This window comes from Lontra canadensis, unplaced genomic scaffold (genome assembly GCF_010015895.1).
Source record: "Lontra canadensis isolate GAN:19392208 unplaced genomic scaffold, GSC_riverotter_1.0 scaffold36, whole genome shotgun sequence".
NCBI lineage: Eukaryota > Metazoa > Chordata > Mammalia > Carnivora > Mustelidae > Lontra > Lontra canadensis.
Genome location: NW_022631030.1, coordinates 7,288,337 through 7,293,448, shown reverse-complemented (window position 1 = coordinate 7,293,448; position 5,112 = coordinate 7,288,337).

Sequence of the window (5,112 nt, the reverse complement as noted above, 5' to 3'; positions counted from 1 at the left end):
GACCGCGGCCAACAGAGCGTGCCGCCTGCCCGGCTGAGGGGGCGGGGCTCGGCTCAGAGGGCGGGGCCAGTGCGGTGGCATTCCCCGCCCCCGAAGAGCGGAGGGTTGGGGACCGGTTGTGAAGACTGTGTTGAAGGTCAGGGAACTCTAGGCCTGGCTGGTGTAGGGCCGTCCTGACTTCCCATGTTTGGAAAGCAAGGAAAGGCAGGCCACGGAGTGGGAGGAGATATTTCCAACAAATACTGCTAGAAGGGGCAAAGGACTCCTACAAATTAAGAAGGAAAATCCAGTGAAAGAATGGGTAAATGACTTGGACAAAAATCCAAATGGCAGATAAATATTTGTTTTTTGATTGAAAAGGTGCTTAATAAACCTGGAGATTCACAGACCTGTACCCCTGGGCGAAAAAATAATATATGTTTATAAAAAATTAAAAAAAAGGAAAAGGTGCTTAATTCATTAATAATCAGAAGAGGTCAACTTAAAACCATACAGGATATCTATCACTCCATACTCCTCAGATGGGCGTAAATCAAAATGAGATAGATCCCCCAGGGTAGGGGAGGATGCGGAGCAAGGAACCCTCCTGCGCTACAGATGGGAGTGTGAAGTGGCGCGGCTGCTTTGGAAAATAGTTCAGGGTTAGCTGGGATGTACGTATCCTGTGATAAACCAATTTCACTTATAGGTACCTACCTCTCAAACTTCTGTGCACCCAAACTGAAAACGACTGTCCATCAACCGTAGAACAGTTAATTAAAATGTGCTCTTCCATCCTCTAGCTTACTATATAACAGTGACAATGAATTAAATGCAGCAAGAACACAGAGGGACTTTTAAAAGTCTATCGGACTCCTGGTTTCAGCTCAGGTCATGATCTCAGAGCTGTGAGATGGAGCGGTGGGTGGGGCTCCCTGATCACTGAGGAAGTCTGCTTCTGTTTTCTTTCCCTCTCCCTTTGCCTGTCCTCTCTGCTTGGGCTGTCTCTCTCTGAAATAAAGAAATCTTTTAAAAATTGTTGAGGAAAAAACTCCTTAATATACACATTGTATGATTTTTTTATATAAAAATTACAAACAGGAAAATTTAAACTGTACTGTATTTACGGATGTACAGTTAATGGAGAAAACTGAAAAGAAGTGAAGTGATTCTCATAAAGTTAGGACTGTGGTTAGCTGGTGGGGGCATGTTGACACAGTGTTTGTGAGATTGCTGTTCCTGACTTAATGCTAGTTACATAGATACTCATTTTGTAATAGTTCATTAAGTTTATTTACACTTACATATATGTATATAGAATATTTAATATTAAAAAGCCTTTAAAGAAGAGTAAAAAGGGACTTCTGGATGGCTCAGTTGTTAAGCATCTGCCTTCAGCTCAGGTCATGATCCCAGGGTCCTGGGATGGAGCCCCACACCAGCTCCCTGCTTAGCAGGAAGCCTGCTTTCCTTTTCCCACTGCTCGAGTTCCTGATCTCACTGTCTCTCTCTCTCTCTGTCAGATAAATAAAATCTTAAAAAAGAAAAAAGAGTAAGAAAAAAAGTGTTGGGAATTATATTCACTTTAACATAGCATTAAAACCACAAGTAGATTTGAATAACTACTGCAAAGAGCTAAGAATGATTCCAGTTGTCTCATTCACGACGGGAAACAGAGAATTGGAAAATATCTTTACTACTCAATTTTACTCTTTTTTTATTCTGCTTTTTATTCGAGTTGGATATTTTATTTTATTTTTTAAAAAGATCTTATTTATTTATTTGACAGACAGAGATCACAAGTAGGCGGGGAGGCAGGCAGAGAGAGGGGGAAGCAGGTTGCCCACTGAGCAGAGAGCCCGATGCAGGGCTCAATTCCAGGACCCTGAGATCATGACCTGAGCCAAAGGCAGAGACTTTAACCCACTGAGCCTCGCAGGCGCCCCTCCAGTTGGATATTTTAAAAAAGAAACTTCTTTGACAGCAGTTACCTTGTCTTATGACTATACAATGGAACCTCACTTAAGAAAGGAAAGCAAGGTAGCCAAAAACAGTGGCGGGTATTCTACCCAGCAGATGATACAAAGTAACATCAGAGCCACTGCAAATGTGCCAACCAACCCCAAGCAGAAGGCTTTGTTCCCCAGAGTAGCTTCTGGAATATGTGAGGGCGTGGTTGCTGAGTCATTCCCTTGTCCGCCTCCTCTTCTGCTGGTCTGTGAGAACAGATGCTCTGCTTCTTCAGGCTCATCAGGCGCTTTTGCACTCTCCAGAAGAGATTTTGTCCTGCTTTTCTGCAAATGATGCTTCCTGTGTGATTCAGGAATGGACCAATCCAGCAGCTACTTTCAGAGACTGGTCACACACAGATGGAACACCCTGACCTTGATTTTCCTCCTCCCTCCTCTGGAATGGCTCTCCTGATTATTCTGATTTAAAGCAACTAAAGGCTCAAAGAATAGTTCCGAGCGGCCGTCGTGGTCCAGTCAGGAGACACACCAATTTACTCGAACAGAAATCTCATGTGAGGATTTATGAACTGAAACTCTGAAAGGCGAGCAAGCGTATCGCTTAGAAGGAAGCCACCACCAGCCCTGTTTCTCGGAGAACCCCAGGAAGAGTTTGGAATTATTAACCGTGCCAAGCTTGGAGGAAGGGACCGGAGTGGGGATCCAGGTCTCCAAGAAGGAGACAGAAAGCTGATGTGTGCCGGTGTCTGAAAAGGGACCATAAGGCTGGTTCTGGAGACTTGGGAAAACTGGAAATTAACTGCTGTTACTGAAACAAAGAGGGAGCAAACGCGGAGCGGTCCCTTTTCCCTTTTCCAGCCTTGCGGTCTCCCTGTGGTGCCCCCTACTGGCAGGTTTGACAAGGAGCCGGCTGGAGAAAGGTGGTTAGGAGGGTTCGCCCCAGTATCACAACAGACTTTGTGAGTCTGTTGAAGTTTGAAGCTGAGAGACCCGGTTTAATAAGCAGCACAGCAATTTTCTCTTCTTCACAACTCCAAAGAATGAACACATATAAGCAAAGCCATAAAGTGCATCGTTTCTACCAGCCGTTATGGCAATCATAATGATAAATTTATGTATGAGTAATACTTCCCAGGGTTTCCAAAGTGCTTTTCCATGCATTACCTGTTCGGAATTAAGCTGTCAGCCTGACCCAGTGAGAAACACAAGTAAACAAAAAATCAGCATAGGTAGGTTAGTAATGCTGGACTGATTTGAATCCTTCTCCATCCTCTCTCCATCCATGCCTTCGGCTCCCTACTTCTCACTTTCCTGTCCTTATACTGTTCCAGTGCTCTGCTAGCAAAGTCCTTTCCTCCACTAGTTTTTGCCTCCCAGACTGCTACTCAGTCTCTAAGACCTCACTGAACTTTATCCCCTACAGGGAGAATTTTCAAGGAGTTCCCCCAAGGGGCAGTTTTGTCCATCAGGGATTGTTGGCAGCATCTAGAGACACCTTTTCATTGTCATGACTTTGGGGAGGGGCTAGTGGCATCTACTGGGTAGAGGTCAGGGATGGTGCCAGACATCCTAGAAGTGAGTAGGGCAGTCTCCACTGCCAAAAAGCCACTCAGTTCCAATGTTAATAGTGTTCAGGTTGACAAACCCCATGCTAGACTAATGGCCCTTGGTCTGTGGCCCCAAGGTACCCAAGTGCGCGCTTCCATCATTATACATGCACAGCTGTGGTAGCGTATTACTGATGAGTTACTAGTTAATGATTCTGTCACCTTCCTACTCTATGATGAGCTTCCAGAGAGCAAGGACTAGCAGTGAGCACGCCACTCAGTAGATGCTCCATAATGGTAAAAACCCACAATACCCTTAGATGTAATGTAGCCTTTGGATGGAGGGTAGGTAAATGTAGCCCTATTAGACCTTTTATTAGAGGTATTACTCTTATTTGGCACATAACTAGGATGATGAGATAGATAATTAATTTAAGCCCAGGGTACGCTCAAGAACAAAAAATAAATGCTATTGTTATTAACAGATGTAAGCTGAAATTTTCACAGGTTGCTAGGAAGTGTGGTCATTCTATGTGTAACTCTAAGAAGTTGCATCATCTGGTTCTTTTCCATATGTTAAATTCGAAGCAAGTTAGAAGAGGGTAAGGAAAGGAACCCTGAGGACAGAGAGAAGGGACACTGCCAGCAAGTGAAGAGACAGAAGTGTCCCCCAAATAAGAGATGTTCAGAAACACAAAGCACCTTGCGGTAGTTTGCCAGAGACAACAGGTATCCAACTAGTGGAAAACCCTGTGTGAAAATCAGGGTACGACAGCAAGCACAAGGGTTAACTTCCATAATGATGCGCTTTAAAAAACTCTTACAGGGCAGATCAGTTTAGTAAATGTGCGTAGAAAGCTAAACCTCATGCAGTATATTTTACAAAGAATTTTCCCTCCAAATATTAAAATGTTTAAAATTTCAAGGGAGCAAACCCTTAATTCTCTGCCCACCTCCAGAATTTCTTTAGAATGACTCGTCAAGAATTCCAGAGGACGGACGTTGTAATATCGGTATGTTTATAGAGACAGTGCAGTTCAGCCAACAGAAATATAAGTAACACTGATGCTGTGCCAGAAGATGCAGTCAAGGACTCGGGACCCTAGAGGGAAGAGGGGGATTCTGTCTGGCTGGAACCAGAGGCTCTAGGAAGGAGATGATCCTATGGGGTGGTTCTTTTGAATACAGAGCAACAAATCATCAAGGAAGGCCTTTTTTCTTTTTTCTTTTCTTTTCTTTTTTGTTTTCTTTCTCAAAAATAATTTTAAAACATTTTAAATTATATTTTTTATTATGAACATTTAAAAACACATACAACAGTAGAGAGCAAAGGATGGTGAACCTACATGTAGCCCTCACCCAGCCTCAACAAAGACCGACATATGAGCAGTCTTGGTTTTTTGTTTTTTTTTTAAGATTTTATTTATTTGACAGACAGAGATCACAAGTAGGCAGAGACGCAGGCAGAGATAGAGGGAAGCAGGCTCCCTGCTGAGCAGAGAGCCGGATGCGGGGCTCGATACAGGGCTTGATCCCAGGACGCAGGATCATGACCCGAGCTGAAGGCAGAGGCTTAACCCACTGAGCCACCCAGGCTCCCCTTGTTTCTTTCTTTC